This window comes from Anopheles stephensi, chromosome 3 (genome assembly GCF_013141755.1).
Source record: "Anopheles stephensi strain Indian chromosome 3, UCI_ANSTEP_V1.0, whole genome shotgun sequence".
Taxonomy (NCBI): Eukaryota; Metazoa; Arthropoda; class Insecta; order Diptera; family Culicidae; genus Anopheles; species Anopheles stephensi.
The window spans coordinates 19551051-19569955 of NC_050203.1; positions in this window are offsets into that span (position 1 = coordinate 19551051).

Sequence of the window (18905 nt, forward strand, 5' to 3'; positions counted from 1 at the left end):
TCGGTCGAACCGTTATAAGTAGGGGATTTAAGGATTAAAGTGTCACCAGCGCCCGATGAAATTGTTGGTCCGTATTGAGGACACTCCTCGATATTGGTCTTTTCTCAGTGTGTCAACTGTCCACCGGCGTGGGGGTTTTTGCCTTTTACAATCACTGAGCATTTATTTGCTCAAAAGATTTCGACCCACTAAAGAGCAGCACCGGAATGAGTTCCTTGAGTCCCGGAGGACCGTATGTCAATACTGGCACTATATTTGCAAACTGTGGGTTGATGAAAACTCTTGAAAATCTGTCCATTTTTTTGTTCGCAACCGAACAGAGCAAACATGTGACAGTTTTGTGAGGTTTTTTACTCTTGTTGATATCCTTATACCTGCCACGTTAATCCGGCCACTTACTTTCGAGTGTTTGAATGGTGGCTTTGGGCCACGCATTTGAACTATTTTGGTAGCCCACGCGTGTCACACACACGCTTATCGTTCGCAGCGCAGCAATTTGTTCATATTTTAAGAGCCAATGCTTAGGCACTGTTGGTCAGCAGCGAGATAAAATCTTGCTCTAGCGAGCTGTGTAGTTTTACTTGAGACATAAACTCTAGCCATGTATGGACGTGGGTTGCGTGAAATAGGTTTCTTGGCTCCAATAGTGCCGTTGGCTTATGTGACTCTCCTTGTGGTTGATATTTTGTTTTTGGCGAGCATATAGCTGCTAGACAATGGCTCTTGATCGCATCTAAAGCGCTATTTATCGAGTTCGCAACAGAAAACTTCCTTCTCCAGGGAGATGAAGTTTGTGCCTCGGCACACGTACGATCAGGGTTGTATCAGGGCACTAAAATCTTTTGCTAGCGCTCGGCGTCCCTGACAGCCCGACATGTCCCTGTGGTTCGCTGGATTTGGAGACAAAATTTGCTGTTCCAAAAATAAAACCGGCTCCAGAGAACGCTGGCCGCTAGAGAAGGTGGTGGTGCCTTAATTTTATTGAATTTTAATGATGTGAAGAAATCAAAGCCTGCGCGTCACATACGTCCAGCCATAGGGACACCAGGGACAGGGCAAATTTGAATATTTTATGGTATCGAAATCGATCGTAAATTTTCCTTCAAGCTCTCCCGAACGGCCGGCCAAGGAGCGATCGTCCGCAAAGGATCGTCGCACACTAGACGATTAGTCCATTTATATTTTTCCCCTCGGCCGGGCAATCGCTCTGCCGTCGGAACCGGGGGATTAAGGTAATAAAATTTTATTGAACAGGTTTCAGGAACGGTTTTGTGGTTTTCGATCGCCGACCCGTGGTTCAACCGCCACCACCGATTCTCTCCCCCAAGAACCTTCTGCACCGCTTTGCGTCGTCGCCTTTTTTTGTAAACGATCCCACCCTCGGCCGGGCAGGAAGAAGAACGGCACGAAGAAGAGGGCTGCCGGCCATTCACAGCACAGCACCACCGACACAACCGACGCCTTGAGCGGGATCGTCCACCGATCAAGGCGAAGAAGCGTGATCTTCGATTACATTCGGCCAGGCGACCGGGGTCGTCTCACCATACCTCTTGCTGCTCGCCTCTTGCTGCTTGGCAAACGGCTTCACGGTCGTCAGGTTACCGCGTCAGGCAACGCGGTACGAACCAAACCCAGGAAAGATGGAGGAAACACATGTCAGCATCAATGTCAAGAGAGAATGAAAGAAACACGCATGCCGGAGCGAACCATAGCGCCTGGCCGAAACCGATCGAATCAACCCGAATGTGCATGACCTCTGCACATACCCCGGGCCGGTCGTTCTTCTCCATCCGAAGATTCTTGGATGAAATCGATACTTTTCAAAAAATAATCACAAGTGGTTTCGGGATGGTGTGGCCAACCGTTCGACGCAACTCGAGGAGGACCTTTTTCTGCCTCCTCAACAAACCTTAGAGAAAGCATGGGGACGGATGGTGTGTATGGGGAGATATGGGGAGCTCTCGTCCATCGAGCAGCCTCTTGCGTCAGAAATTCTACATCCAAGGACAACTTTCGTACGGCTTCACTCCTTAACGTGACCCCTCCCGAAGGGACCATTCTTTTACCCTCAGTTTGGCAGTTTTTGGACACTGCTTTCCGAACTCTCTAAGCCCAACCACTCAAGGAGGATTGAGAATAAAAAAAGACGCGAAATTCCAGACCCCTCTCGAATGCGAAGTGATGTCCTTAGAGGTTGGCAGTTCCTCTCCAGCTATTGCTGCTAGAGTGCTCTCGATGTGGCCTCTTTTATTTCGGCCCATTGATCTGAATCGGGTGAGATTTTCCCCCAGTCATAGTTCTTCGGAGGTTTTCTTGCTGTTGTGCGTATCGGAGCTAATGGGACAGCTGTTTGTGGCTGCTCCGAACCGGCTCGAACCAACCTCACCCGAACCCTTCGCAAAGTGCTCCGGTTTGGCTTCTCGATTCTCGATCAAGTACACCACTTGGGCAGCGGAGAGTCGCTGGCATGTTTTGTTTACACTCAGGCCGTGTGGTGAAGCTAAACCTCCCACCGAGCGGCCGTCGCACGCCAACGCATCGCGAGCAGCTCGCAATCCATTCCGTCGCACAGTAGGAGGCCACCGTTTCGTGCTTAAAAATATCATCGCAATTCCCGCCGAACGATCGCATCACGGTGACTGCTGCAACCGTGGCAGGGCCGGAACGGTGGTATCGTGAAATTAAAATTGTCTAAAACCCCGCTGGCACCGGTCCGCCAACCCTTAGATCATATTTCGTGCCCGCGTGAATGCTGCCACAAACGAAACCCCTTTTCGGCGTTGGCAGCTGGGCAGCCTCTACGGCTTCGGTGGTGATGGATGTCATCTCCACATGGCATCATGGTGGGTTACTGCAAGAAGCGTTTGTTTGGTTCCTAGATTGATTACCCGTTCGGGGCGAACCTATTTTACTGCGGCTAAAGTTTCAATTAAGCTGCCCGAGCAAGAAGGTACAAGACGAACAGGAAGTTAATTGAAACGAAAAACTAGGGCTACCTACACTTGACTATGTGAGGTCTTGGTCGGTGGAGACCGGCGGTACCGGTAGCAAAAACATTATGCTTGTCAGTGTCTATGACACTGATGGGAAGCCTCCGCGGGAAGGTCTTTTCGTCTCGTTTTACGGTTTACCACAATATCTCAAAAGGAAATGTCACGTATAAGCAAAAATCGGACAGATAGATGGCAAAAGCCTGGAGGTCCTTCTACGTGAAGAGGCCTCCGAGGAACTTCTCCAATAAAATGTGTTAAGACATTTTCTCACATGAACTCTTCGTCCAAAAAAAAAAAGGTCGTCGTCTAACCGCATCAAAATCAAAGCCGCACCCGATGATCATTAACGTTTCTTAACTCTGGCACCTTGGCCCTCCTTTTGTCGATACATCCCCGACTACGATCATATTTTGATCTCCCTAACCCCGACAAGCGTTAATTATTCTCCAGATTGCGCTCCTCCAAAAAAAAAAACATTCCTCCCACACGCCAAACGGGGCCCTCGTTTATAACGGTCGCGGGTGTCTGTGGGCTTTTTTTCATCTGTTCATTCCTGACACGCCAAATCCCACATATAGCGAAGGATTCCGCCACATCATCGACCATTAATCAGTGTTTTTCTTCCGAACCCTTTCCGAGACGCCCACATACGACACACGGACACGAGGCCACGATCGGTGATGAGATTGGACGGGCCCAAGCTTGATGGGAGCTTTGGAGCACATCATTAGAAGCAAGAGCAAAAACTGGGGAGCGGTGCGAAAATGAGCACGTGGGAAGGACGGGAAGTTAGACGGGGCCCTTACTATTATCATTATTATTATTACTGGTGATGGTGGCTGGTCGCACCTTGCCGAGCCGACCGATCCCGCCGGCTATTCGCTGGCCCATCAACGCCATGCGCCGCATAATGATCGTCATCAGGAGAGGCTCATCCTCCTGTCCGGGCTTCGCACAATAAATCAACCACGTGGCGAACGTGGTGGGGTGAAAGATTAGGCCTCTGCCCGTCCGTACACGCTGCTTCCATCGATATGGAAATGGGACGGTTTTATGGACAATGATCAATCATGGCAGCACGTAGGCTTGCGAGGCGCGAGCTGAGTGAGACATCAATCGATCGGACGATCCGCTGGCGGCGTGTTTTTGGGTGTCGAACAGAATTTATCGCAAACTGGGGAGGCTCGTAGCGCAAATATTGAAAATAAAACGCCTTATTTTTCGTTTGGACTAGCTTTAATCGCCTAAGAGATCGAGGCGTGCCAGTGATTCTTCTCAACTGCAGGATTGCTTGTGAATGGACAACTCCTGGTGTATCTTTAGTCTAGTAGTCAGTCTTTTCAAGGATCATATTCAACTTGACTACTTTTACAAATAAAATGAGGACTTGTGGGCGCTAATTCAACAACAAGATCAGACGTCACGTGGAGTCTCAACTTTGGTATTGAATCTTTAGACAATCCTCAGGCTTTTCGCGTAGAATTATCGAAGTTCCTCTAGATCTGTCTTTTGAGATTTACTTTCAAATCATGTCAGTCTCAATTAAGGTAATTGAGTACAAAAGAAATAAAATATTAAATACGTTCCTGCGTCCATAAAAAATTGTCATTCAACCTCACAATATCGCATCAGCAATCCAAAGCCACAAAAACCGGGAATTAGAATTACCTTCTTGATAAAAATAAAATCTACAGTCCCCCGTCTTTTAAACAAAGCAAAGGACACACGAAACGCAATAAAAGAAGCAGTTCTCAGGCAGGAAAAAGAAGAGCCCGTTCGGCATGCAAACCCCACCGAAACGAACGAAATGTCAAAGATTGAGCCGGCAACGGCGCAGAGCACATTCTGCGCCCGAAGGAATGCAATTGGTGGTGCATTTTTCCAACCGTTCCACCGACGGCCCCGTTCTCGCTTCCTTTGCTGTGCGTGCACACCACCGGTGGCAGGAACACGAAAACATGATTTGACCTTTTCAAAATGCAACTGCGGGTTGGAGCTACCGTTGTCGGAGCAGGACCGGCCGGTGCTTTAGTCGTTCGCATGTTCCCGGCGAACGTCTTTGCGTGCCGATATTGCGAAGCAGGGAGAAATCCAACGCCCCAAAACAAGAAGCAGCACTAGCGTTTAAAAAAGAGGTTTAAAAAATTTGTAAACGCAGCAGCAGCAGCAAAAGCTCGCCAAAATTCCAACGATTCTTGGTTGGATTTTATCCTCGAGCGCTTTCAATCGGTCGTTCGAACGAGCTCGCAGAAAAAAAGAAGAAGGAACTCTGGTAGCGGACGTGCCGATAAGCGAACGGGCCCTGTGACCATTTGACCGCACCACTGAAAGCCGATACTTCCAGTCCCCCCCCCTGTCCTGCCGGCGGAACCTCAACTTCCCGAGAATGTCCTCTGAAGGGTGTGTGGACATAATTATAGGTCAGTCCATAGGGGGCTCGGGAAACGAGATTTTTGTTTTTATATGATTTCGTGCCCGTCCTGACGATGATGGCGACGGCGAACGACATTCGATACATATGTTTGAAGTTCGTGTCCACGGTGTGTAGCAGCAGCAGAAGTTCGCCTCAAGCTGGTTTTACCTCAAATGATCTTACGCACGATCGTACAGCAGATGTTCCTTTGATGGGTGAGAAGACATGTTGAGGTTTTGTTGGTGCGGGTTCTAGAAAGAGGAAGGAGAGAGAATGAAAGGCATTATTAGATGTGTGTTTCACAAGAGTTTTGCTTTACTTAAGTACGCTTTTAAAGCCCTAAGTTAGCTTAATCCGGGCCATTCTGCTGAGATCTCTTTAAACTTCATACAACTCCAAATTACCAGAATGAACCTGTATGAAACCTTGAGGTTCGAGTAATAACTTCAACCGATCAGTATAACCTGCATGGTTACCCAACTCAGCTATTTAGTAGCTTGACCAACGCATTTTACAATGTGTAATTTTATGAGTCTGGAATGTGCTACCAGATTTACACGCCCAGATTCTCTCGTCACACCAGTTTGCAGCCACATCTGAAGCTAACCGATCGCCTAACAACGAGCCAGAGGGAATAAAGGCCAAGCAACATAAAACTTATGCTAAATGTTATGAAAAGTGCAACAAAGCATTTATTTTCATCCACAAACCGGCAAACAGCACTGAACCGGGGACGATGACATTTGATGTGCGCCAAATGTGTTTTCTTGTATGTTCGGAGGCCTAGTTTGTTTGCTGTGATGTGTTACGCCTCTACGGTGCAAGCAAATGATTCATCTCAACAATTTTATGCCACACAACACAAAATCCCAAGCACCACATGTGCGTTCACGTTGGCAACGTTCCAACAGACACACACACACACGAGATCGAGTTGAATTTTACTATCCCCAGATGGTGGAACTCCGTTCGCAACAGAGAGCGGCGCCAACGGTTCGGTACAATTTTATGACGCGACGCGAAACTGCCTCCCGAGATGACGATTGCACTGGGACCAGAAGACATCAGATCTGCACTGTACTGCAACTCGCCTCGGTCGCGTTTTACGAGAAAAAAAAAAGAAAAACCCCACGATCCAAGGCGGGCCAGAATCCCTAGAGAATGACGTCCACGGTTACCAATTTACCGAAGGGGTCGAATGTTGGGTTCCTCCCTTAATTTACTTCCATTACCTCTCGATGCGCACTTTCGATCGGGCATCCTGGATTCTGGCTGCCAGTGCGCGATAACAGCCTGGGAGTGCTGGTAAAAGAGGCATGCGAGTGCAACAAACCTTCTTCAGACACACACACACACACACACACACACAGAAATAACCTCCATCCGCGCCGTTTCATCTAATGGACTCTCGGAAATTCGAAATTATCTTCCACCGTGTCGTGCACAACCGACACCGGGAGTCGGGGCAGTTTGCTCATAAATTTCTTCCCGCAGCCCTGCCCAACAGCCTCCCAGCCCGACGCTCAGAGATCCCCGAAAAGCGAGCCGAAGAACAGGCATGGGAAAGCAACGTAACCGACTCACGCACACACACACACACACACATCCAGGCGGAAAAAGGGTTTTGGTCCGTGTACGGTGCGGGGCTTCTTCGTATCATTTTGAATTCGTTGCCACATTCTCGCCGACCGACAAAAACAAAAAATCACTTCACGAGCAAGATTGTTGTGGCTGGCTCTTCTTTGGAAGACTTTTTCTTGAGGCGGAGGAGGCATCCGAACCGTTGGGAGTTACTGGGATTCTAAGCACGTAAAGATCGGAGTACAAAACCGGTTCCGGAGATCAACCCCCGAAAATGAGGCGGGAAAAAAACAGTCGGTTGAGTGAACTAGCCTCCCGAAAGCTGGAGAGATGTAGAAGCCAACGTAAAAAAAAAACTCCAACTAGAAGAAAACAACCTGTAACGGCCTGTAAGGTCTATGGCGGTATGGGGGAGGTAGCACGAGGGTTACCGAGCTACGAGCACCAGGAAACATAATGGCGTTGGTGGCTGGTGTGCTTGATAGGTAAATAAGTCTGTAGCACACACACACACTAAACACAACATCCGATCTCAAGTTTCGGCGTGAGTCTAGGTGCTGTGAAGAGGTCGGACTGAAGAGGTTCTAAACAGGTTCTCGACCACTCACGGGCTCGGCGCGATTTAGAATTTTCTTGCGTTGTCGCGGAACACGAAATCCTAGCGAACATTTTGCTCAGACAAACGGTCGCTGATTTGAATAAATTAATTAACGTACGTAGGTAGGCTTCTCCGAAAACTCCAGACACGCACTTTTTTATCATGTGGCAAAAAAATTCTGAGCAAGAAAATCGAGGTAGAAGCTTCGAAATTTTCAATCGGTCTGTTTTGGTTATCTTAAAATGTTTAAATTGAAACGATTTTTCATAGGATGTCCCTGACACCTGGCAGAAAGTCTGTTGTAGCAAACCTGTTTAATACATACAACAGACAGACTGCGTTAATAGTCTATTTTAAGTCGCCATGGTCAAACTAGTCGAAGAACTACGGTTGGAGGCTTATTATTCCAATACTATCAATTCCAACTTCGAACGATGAAAGAATCTTGTTGATCGCCGCCTATTATTGTCTTCTGGAGATCGGTTATCACGTTCAATCGAGACATTAGACACTCTACGACTAGACTTTGATCGTCTAATAGGACTTCTTCTTTGACTCTACATTCTCTTGGCCTGCCATATCTTGAATCCTTGGTTTACTCATAGCTGTATTGTCGGTCCTATATGATACTGGTACTACAGGCAGACAGTGAGCAACATATAGTGCTACAAGTCCTTAAAACTATCAGCAGTTATTGAGGAACAAGACCTCATTAGAGGAATAGGTCCTTGGTTGGATATCTAGTTGAAGTCGTCTTAGTATGATGTTGATTGCGCTGGTGATTGTGATGGATTCCAAGATCTGCTTGGCGTTAGATGCTTACCAATGGCCAATAAGGATCCAATAAGGATCTCAAAGTTGACTTCAACCAGTAGATCCCTCTGATCTCCAAGGTCCAACTCCAATTCTTCAACATAATTGGCCTTCTTTTACGTGATATATCAATTGCGCTACTATATCAAATTGGAATAGCCTACAGCGGATGATTATATCCACCCAAATATCAGCATGCCTTTCCCCCAATTAAGCAAACCAGAATCCACAGATGTTCTACTATAATCCATTGCATGCACAACCAACCGATTCTAGACCAATTTCCCAAAACTCCAAATAATCTCCCCCCCGGAATACTTCCTCGGGTTTTTATTCCACCTTCCAACAGGCTTCCATTCGTCATCCGTCTGTCTTATCAGCGGAAGGCAATCTAAAAAAGCCATTCCATGCCGTCTAGGCCCAACCGGCGTAGATGCCTACAAATCTACACTATAGTGGTGGAAAAGTGATGGACGAAGCAACAACAACAAAAAAAGTTGACGTCTATTTCAACCAAAATAAAGGAAGCCATCTAGCCAGCTTGTGTACGTCCACACAGTAATGGACGCCGTATGGGCCGGCAGACCGTACACGAACGCACGGGTAAGGTGCAAAATGGAAATGTATTCGTCACCGCACGGTCATCATCACGGTGGGCTTATTATGGTGGAAAGAAACCTAACGAACACACCCGCCAATATTATGTTTTGTTTCCCCACCCCCCGGTCGAGTTCCTGTCCGATATTATGCTGTCGTGGCGATCGAAATCGCCCGTGTCCATCGGCAGGGGTTTTTGCTTTATCGTTCCGGCATACATAAATTAGCTTTGCGCGCGGTCTCCTAGAACTATCGCTTGCATTAAAAAGGTCCCCTATCACGCATACACATCGTCTACGAACGGCACAGCACAGCACACACACACACCCTCAAACACCTGAGCTTGTTTTGGGGATGTGTTTTTTTTCGGCCTGGACATTAGCATCATTTTAGCTGAGTCCACAGCGTTCAGTATGTTCAGGTGACCATTCAGTGACACCTTTTTTTCTCTACACTCCAACCTGTCCCTCCTCTATACCTCGGAGCCTCGAGGAATCTTGATGGCAGGAAAATTGACCGAATAAATACATACTGATAAGGATGCCTACCGATATGTAGTAAAAGCCCACGGAGAAGGTGCAACGAATTTCATCAAGAATTTCCTTTCGTACCAACCAAAGAAATCTAACTAATCCGCCGCTGAAAACCGTGGACAGAAAATTAGAATCTCATTTCCCATGCCTCGGACGACTCGGGGCACGATATTTGCATCACAATCCCGAATCCCAACCGAACCGTTTAGGACCTCCGGACGGTTTTTTTTTTTTTGGACGCAAATGCTTCGGAATGTTTGGGATAAACGATTCGGTGCGGTACTTCCGGCTTGATTTGAGACTCTTTTGCCGGTCTGTGCTATGCTTGTGTCACAAGACGCAAGGAAGGAACGAACCCCTTCCACGGTTCATTCTCAAGCAACCGTTTTTAGCCCTGCGTTCCTGAGACCCTTTTTTTGGCTTCCCGTTTCCTCTAGGTCGCTTACCCGACGGCATACTATCGCGTAAGCTTATATGCCATCGCAAAAGGGGGAATTTATTACCGAATCGCCCGATTTCCAGACGGTGACGGTGCATGCTAATCGAAGCAGTGAACGTCCGAAAAGTAAGAGAAAGCCTACCAAAGCCGGCAAAAGTCTCTAGCGTCGGCTTATCCTTATTAGAATAACGCCTCTAGATGACGAATAGGTGACGTACGAACCCTAGCTCTCGATTCTGGTGAGAAAGCAGATGTTGCTTGCTAGACGGTACTAGTTGCTTGAGGTTCTAGAACACATTCACACACAACCTTTGACGGCTTTTCATATTCAAATCAGTATAAACCCCTTCCTAATTTGAAGCGATTTTTCGTAAAGTTTGAGTTCGACCAAACCGTTCTCACGATCACGAAAGATCGGTTTGTGTACTTAGCCACAATGTATTCCCACGGGATTCGCTCTTCGGGAACCAGAAGAAGAACCTTTGACAGTTTGACATCTCACTGCCACCAGGCTGGTTGCAGGTGCTTATTCGAAAAACATTCCCCGAAAAATCCATCCATCCATTCATCTCTTCTTGTCGCGGCTTAATGAGGCTGCTATTAAACTTTTATTAATTTGATTGTCTCATTCGCATTTTACGGGAGGCACAGTCTCGGACCACACGCTCATCTCATTCCCTTTGGGATGCATCTGTTCCTGATCCTTCCTGGAACTGGGTCCCCAAACCTGCTTTCTAGGAACGAAGTTCGCGAATGCATTGTCATTCCAGTTTGCGGAAAAGGGCAACACAACTCGTCTTTTCTCCCGAGCAGCAAATTAAGACGGCAAACGCCATTCCCGACGTACCAGCCGGCGCTAGATGCACCTGTAGATCGATGCGATCGATGAGATCGCTCAACAAAAAGGAGGATACTAAATGCCGCCAAAGGGCATTTAGGCTCGTGTCTTCCTGAAAACAAGGAAAGGGATTTTATGGTTATGTTCCAAGCAGCCGGATCGGCGATAAATTTACAACACCAAAAAAACATGCGCAGCCACCTATTGTTTAACCGTTGTACCCGTCAGAAGGACCGCTTTGTGGTTATTCCGCTTTGCGGTTTTTATTATATAGCCTACAGGCGTTAATATCTTGGGGTTTTTTTGTTTTTGCAAAAAGAAAACATGAACAGTGGCACCTTTTGCTCACAGAACCCCTAAAAATAGCTGCACACTTACAGCCCGAGTGTCGGTGGCCCAAGAGCCAATTCAATTCCCCAGCCGTGGTCCACGTGTTCGATCTGTGCGGGTGTGGCATCCTGGTATGCTATACCCTGGGTTTGGTATGTCGCTCGATACGCCATAATCATCGACGCGCACGATGATGATGATGTCGATGTCAATTGCTAACAAGGCGCAAAAGGGGCGCCATCGACCGTGCGTTGTTCGAGGGTTGTTGTTCTCGCGCGTGATAACGATCGTTGGGCGGCCCATTATTAGATGAGTGTCAGCGACACACCCCGGGATTGGTTCGCTTGCATTCCCGGCGCTTCGTCGGTATTGCAGCCGGTCGTATGCACAAAACCCGCCCGGTGGGTGTGGGCCCGCGGACCGTTGATGCACTTTATGAAATTACTTACCATGTGTGCGGCAATGACAATCTTCGGGTTCGGGAGAGGGCAGGCCGTTTCGGGGCGCGGATCTGTGGATCGGGAGAGAACACACACAAAGGGCGATAAATTAGAATTGATATTATAATTATTTCGTGACAAAGATGAATCAATTACGGTGAGCATGTGTATGAATTATGTTGATGCTGATCAGAAATTGACAGGGGTTTTGATGAACAGTTGGGAAAATGAAACTATAACAAATCTCTAAAAATGATTGCTAGCACTACTTCACACCGTGGCATCCGTGAACTCCTTTACCTCTGCCATCATCAAAAAGCTGGCTTGTTTTGCTTCCGTTAAACAGAGGAAACTATAAATCGCTGGCTCAGTGTTCAGATGCGCAGAGACAAATGTACAACATCTGAACTCACGATCATCTGGTGGTGGACAAATCGAGTCCATACATCAAAATCGGAATCGCTCACCGGTCGACGGTCCTGAACTTGCACCGATAAATTGAAAACATAAACGAGCCTCGTCCATGAAAGGTTTCCTGAGCGCTCCGGTAGCGCTTGTTCTTCAGCATTCTTCTCCAGAAGTCACTCGCGCTTTTGCCAATCTTAACCGATCTTATGGAGCTTTTGAAGTAGCATCCAAACAAGTCCAATTTGCTATGGAACATTTCTTGTGAGTTCGAGTCTCTGTGTGTGTGCTTCTTCCTTTCGTTGGCCTCTGAAGCCAGCAGAAGAAGAGGCAAAGATGATTGCCAGCCACGCCAGTGCGCGTTCGACGGGAAGCAATAAATCCAATTATTCTCCAAAAACTGCTCCCATATGACCGGGAACATATGTTTTGCGCACTGTGTGTGTGTGTGTTGCTGTTGTTCGTCTCATCTCATCCCTCGAACGAAACCACCGAGATAGCAGTTATTAAATGTTATTTTTACTTATCTTGCCCGGTTTTGCACCATTTTCAGCAATGCTAGGGGCGGACTGTAGGGAGGCCCATCGGCGTTGAAATTTTTCACTTTGCTCTGGTTGTATTGTACACGCAGAATGCAACGAAGATCGCAATCGCAACTGCACTTACCACGGCGACTACGACGAATGAGCCACGTTTTATTGTACATTTTTTCTGCACGCTTCAAAACGATCGCAAAGAAAGAAACGTTTCTGCACTGCCAATCGACTGGCGTTGTGAGACGCTGGTAGTGTGCCATCCATCTTATCGCGATGTCTTGGTCGGCCATCTTCAAGTGTTTAGGGTATAACAGAACTCTGGTTCCCCCGTTTTTTTCGGGAATCATCTGCATACACCGTGGTTGGCTGCCAGTGCCCACACCATAAAGCATATTTTTGAAGAATATCCCCCACAAAACAGCTTCAAGGATAATCGCCTCGGTAAACGGAACAGAGGTGAATGTTTCAGCCCCGACAACCGTTTATTAACGATTAACCTGGGGAAGCGATTTGTGAAAAGTGTTGAAAAATTAGAGCCAAAAATTGCAACAAAACCCCTCGATCGACCAACACCGATAAAGGGTTGCGTTCGGTTTGTACCAGCTGGTGCAAGCAAAGCGGGTCTTGTCTTCGAGAACGAAAAAAACCGGGGAAGCATCAACGCAACTCGAGATATGTGTTGATGGGAGGTTTGAAAATTTAAATAAAGACCCGTCTTCACTTTATGCCCGCGTGTTTTTTTGTTGCTTGGTGATGCAAGTTCACCCTGATATTATTATTAGAAAGAAGCATCCAGTAATGAAGATTCATTCAAGGCTAGGTTTGGAGCAGGAACGAAGATTAAATAAACAAAAGCATCGTCCCAGCTGTCCCCTTGTATTCGGTTCGGTTTTCCCCCATCCACCACTAGAGAAGTAAACACTCTCAAAACCGGGTATGCATTCGGTGCATAACAGGCATAAACAAATGTCCCCGTGTGCTGCGGATGCACAGGAGAATTCCAAAATAAATGCCATTAGCCAGCAAACAAACATCCCTGGTCCAGCGTCGTGTCCGAAAACGGGCGGCCATAACACAGCCAGGCAGAAGGGCATTCGGTTGTTTATAAACTTAGTTGTTTTGGTTTTTTCTTCCTTATCGTAGTAGTTAAGAGCGCTCGTTGATTTACCCCGTACCGTACTGAGAGTGCGAGAGAAGCGCGAAAGGGCTCTGTTTACTTGGTTCGGTAGGGTTAGGCAGCTGGATAATAAGCTGCTTACCATCACCCCGTGAAGCACTGCATTGCGGATGCATTATGAAGTTTGGTGGTTAATGGCATAAGGCGCAAACGGATAGAGAAAACAAGAGCATTAATTGTACTCTTTTGTAACTGCACTAGTGAGGCACTTTTCTTTGGGTAATGTTTGAAAGGCTCTAGGCACAAAAAACTAGCTGAAAAAAATTTAAAACAAACATGAAGATATCAGCAACAACTAGCACTTTTCTGTTGTATTAATTAGTTAAATTATTACCTTTCAATTTTTAAGGAGATTTAAAGTCTATTTGTTAATTAGATTGTTCAAGGAGCGTTTAAAGATGTTCATTTCAGTTCATTTCTGTTCATTTTGGCGTAGAATGTTACTCAAGTTTAAAAATCACTTTTACGTTGGCTGTTATAACAAAAATGAACTGATATATTGTGCTTTAATTGCTTCCACTAGGAAGAAGAGAAATTCTTGACGCTTTTGGTCTCAGATACGGCTATACATTATTTATAAAGATAGGTGGATTCAGCTCTAGTTTTCTTGTGATAAAATCAGGTATTGTATCTTGACCAGAACGTTTCCAGGACAAATAACCTGATACCAGGAATAATGAAGTCCAGGGAGCCAGCAATGGCAGACCAAGCTTTCTCGAGGTTGCAGATTCAATGGTTACAAAGACTACGATATATTTCGTACGAGGTTTTAAACACTTATACCAATATAATTTCTAAGAGAAACTGTGATGGAACTCTTATCCCAAGTCTCTGATCTGGGTTGAATGTCAGATAAAGAAAGTCTCTATATCTTCTCAGAATTTAATATTTAAATTTAGGCATTTTGATATCAGTAAGCTTCAGCTTAAAACCTCCGAGTTTAAAAAAAATGGCCTTTTTTATCTGAGAGAGACGAAAATCCTCAAGAAAAGCAGCGTTATTATAATCGAGTTTTCAAAACATTTCTTTTCGCTTGTTTTCCCCTTCAGCGTGTGTGTATTGTTTTCGATCTCGCCAGCCACTTTAAAGTGGAAAATTAAATTAAACCCACAAATGAAGTGTAAACTCTCCTCCTTCACTGTCACCGAACCGTGTAAACTGTCACTCAGCTCAGCTCAATCGAAAGTCAACAGTACAGAACCCGCCCGAAACAAAGCATTAGCATTCCTGAACGCACACCACGAGGGGAGGGGGGTGTGATTTGGGAGAAAATGTTTGAAGTGGCGTGTGTGTCTTTCTCCCCCCCCCCTCCCTTACCCCATACCCCATACCCTTTCCCAACCTATCCTAATTTTGGTGGCGGTTGATCATTATTCTGATGGTGTTTTATGAATCCGTTTTTCAATAAGCGAAGCGACTCCTTCATCACAGAGGTGTTCGCACGGGAATGCAAGAAGACACCAAGAAGGTAGAACATTCAATAGACACTTCTTTTCACATTTTATTTCCCCAAAACTGCTAGAAAGCAAGTGTTCTCGAGTTTTTTTTTTGTTCTTTTGCTTTAACCTGTATGAAATATGATGATTTTCTTATTCTTGCTCCGAGTTGAGCTGCTTGAGTTTCCCGTGCAAGAATTCGGTTGGACGACCAGCTTGAGGCGGTGCTGTTGGTGGTGCATTGTTCACCCATCTCTCCCTTAACACCCGATCGTAGTTATGGAACCGTTTATGCCAGATGCCCGGTAGCAAGAGTGAAAGAGTTGTAAGTTCGTGCCGTGAGTAGATAATGATTGAACCTGTCCGCTTCCCGCTTTTGCCACAACGTCCGGAAACAATCGGGGACCTCCCGCTTTTCTTAGCGTTTTTTTTTCGGACGTTGTAGCACATAAATCATTATTTTGTGCTATTTTTTTTTGCTCGCTGCCGTTGTTTGGTTTTCATTTGCTGCTGTGCTGTGAGACGGGAGTGACAGAGCGGACCTCCACGACTCGGCAAAGGGTCATTGGCGAACGAATTCGCGACTCTCGGGTCGGGTGAAAGGGAAGCACCACCCACCTGTGTTCACTACTCTTCTCGGCCTGCTCCGTGCTCCCAGAAAGGAGACAGCGATGGAATGCTGCTAATTTGCATACAAAGGAAAATGATGACGATGGTGATGATGATGTTGGCTGCCATACGGTAGTTCAGTTTTCGGATGGTCATCGGCACCATCACCGCTACGCCCTGGTCGAGAGGGTCGTACGCTTATCTAATTAATTTATCTTTCGTCATCGTTCGTGTGCGACGGCGCACCGTTTGGAGAAATGGACGTCATCAGCGCGTTTTGGCCACCTGACGTCACGGAAAGTTGACAAGTTCACCTGCCTTCAACGTCAAACTGAAAAGCGACACGTTACGACTCGAGTAAAAACTTACGATTGATTGAAGTGACTACAATAATTGTTTGTATCGCCAAACGGAGCAAGGTCTTTAAATTATCGATCCCTATTGAAGTAGCGAATCTTTAAGACAATGCTGGTACGGGTCATCGCTTGTTAAACATCACTTTGTCCAAAACGGCGTGGCACAACACTCAACCCCGATGCAACCCCCTCGGGTGAGTGTGTGTGTGTGTGTGTGACCCGCCGAGAGGCCACCGAGGGCACATCATTTAGCGTGTAGAATTGATTATTACAAATAAATTGGTCCCTTTCCAGAAACGCGGGCAAGCGCCAGGAAAAACCTTCGCAAAAGGCACGCGGAACAAAGCAAAAGCAGATGCTTTCATGCCGGACCGGGTAGGGAATATAATTCGGTTAACTCACCCCTAGAAGTGGGTTCGTACCGAAAAAAAACTCAAGACCTAGACACCGACGCTGGCTAGGCGCATTAGATACGGCGTTATTAAGGCCCTTCCGTGGCTGGGTGTTTCGTGAACGGGTGAGAGACGGCCTGTTAAAAATAAAATTTGTTGGAAAAGATAAAATAAGGCCTCCGCGGACTATGGCCGGGAGCACGCACGCGAACCAGCCGGCTAAAGCGATGTGTCTATTATTATTTAATTTAATTCTAATTAACTTTAATTCTTTCCCTCGCGTAGAGTGCGGTTGCTCTTGTCGCAGCAATCCGGGCACAAAGATGGCAGGACGTGGTCTCTGCTCCCGTAAAGCTAAACAGCAGCTCCCGACGACGAGTGGGACCGAGTCGTGGGCCTGCCACGCGTTGATTACGGCTGATACTGATGGATGCATGCGCGGACGGTTCTTTGTGGACTGGAAAAGCTGGTCGCAAAGGGATGTGCGGTTGTGTTGATGATCATTTAATAGATCATTTGTCAAAAAAGAGTAGAGAATGAGTGGAACAAAAACAACAGGGCCATGCGGGGCTAACGAATTGTTTATTGATTGGCTAACGAAGCTTATCAATCGGGAAGGCGCCAGCACGGAGACCCTTAGGTCTTTGGAGGTCTTTGGAGGTCTTGAGGTCCATCGATCTTTGTTCGATACGATAAATGGTGGGTTTGCTGTGTTGTGTTTCCCAAAGCTCTCCAAGGTAACTCTCCAATGCTCTTCAATATTTTTGGTTCGTTGTTTATAGATATTTATACGCTTCAGTCGATATTCCAAGGCTTACTACCTCAATGTTTGGACATTGAATATCTTGAGCAATCAGTCATGTGCTGTCTCTTCTCTTATTCCCCAAGTTTTCAGGACTTCTTGATACCTCAAATTGATAACTCAAACAGGTATACGAAAGACTTCTACTATTTTAGAAGGAAGCAATTACTCGCTTCCCGATCATGAGTCCAACTTTGCAGACGGTGCTGACAATCCGTAAAACGATTGTGACAAGCCAGTCTGACGGGAATTATTTAAAACTCTGCACTGCACTTTTAACCGTGCACCGCTACAAAAAGCCGTTGTTAATTTTGACAAGCAGCGTCAGTGTTCAAAAAAAAAAATGCTGTGCAATAAACGCTTGGCAATAATCCACAACCTCACATTCACACCATCACCACCACCGACAATCCGGCTTGGTGGCGAAGAGGCGACCAAGTGGATTTTATTACATTTTGTTGTTTGTCCGACCGGCCGGCCCAATGTGCTCTCGTGCTGGGTCGCGATGAGCGTGCACCCCGCGCATGACGCGCCTTCTTGAGCGCGAAACGACCCGAAAAAAGGCCAACAACAAAAAAAACCTTTAACAACTACACAATTTTTCTAACATTTTTATGTGCGCCCGTCCTTGTGTGTCTTCAGCTTCAGCTCGCTCTCGAAGTTCTGCTAAGATCGGAAAGAACATCGCAGCCTCGTCGAAGTCACCGTCGCCGTCGTCGTCGTGGGTTGAAGTGGTTCTGCTTGCCTTCCTTTGGTGTTTCTCATAGCGAGAGGAAGAAGAAGCAGAAGCAAAAACGCGCACACACGTACCCGTGATACTTGGAGGTACACGTACACGATACTTGGAGGTTCTGTTCCTCTGAAGTTCTGAAGGCGCGCGCGCGCGCTCTAATCTTACGGCCTTCTGCCTATATAACTAGTCCTTCCGCGCCACAGTTCGCCAAGGAGTGCTTCGTTGGGCTACGGCATCTTTTACGCCCGGTATTTCTCACATCTCACACACATTGAGCCCGTGTGTAGCGTAAGGTTTCTCCTTCCTTCTTTATTTCTATTGCCCCTTTTTTCCGTTCGCTAAGCATTAATGTGCGCGGCCGAGTTCGTCTCGCGCAAGATTTCTTTTCACATGCGCTGGAGTTGAGAGTTGTGTTTTTTTTTACTTTTGCTTCTTCAAGATTTCTCGCGTTCGGCACTTCCTACCACCGCTTCTAGTTTCTGTGTTCTAGACCGCTTCCCTCCAGTAACCGCCACTCGCAACCCGTTTTCCGCGCTTAGACGAAGAAGCATACGAGAATGATTTTGAATGTGTTTTTGGCCTCACCGTGCTTTTTGGCTGGAAGTGCCGGGTGGAAGGTAAGATTGTCTAGCCCCGAAACGATTGGTCCAGCCAGTGCCAGAACACACACACACACACACGCTTGTGGACGGTGAGGTAAGTGAGGTCGGACCAGACCCGGGGGTCGAAAATCATCAGCCTCGTCTGCCGGCGACGTCGGCCTCCACATCGGTACCGGGTCGCGCTTGGTAGGAGAGAACCTCGCAAGAACTTCGCGGTCGAAAGACAAAAACAGAAGAACGCGTAAGGTCTGGCAGTGGTGCTCGATTGGATTCTTCCCCTGC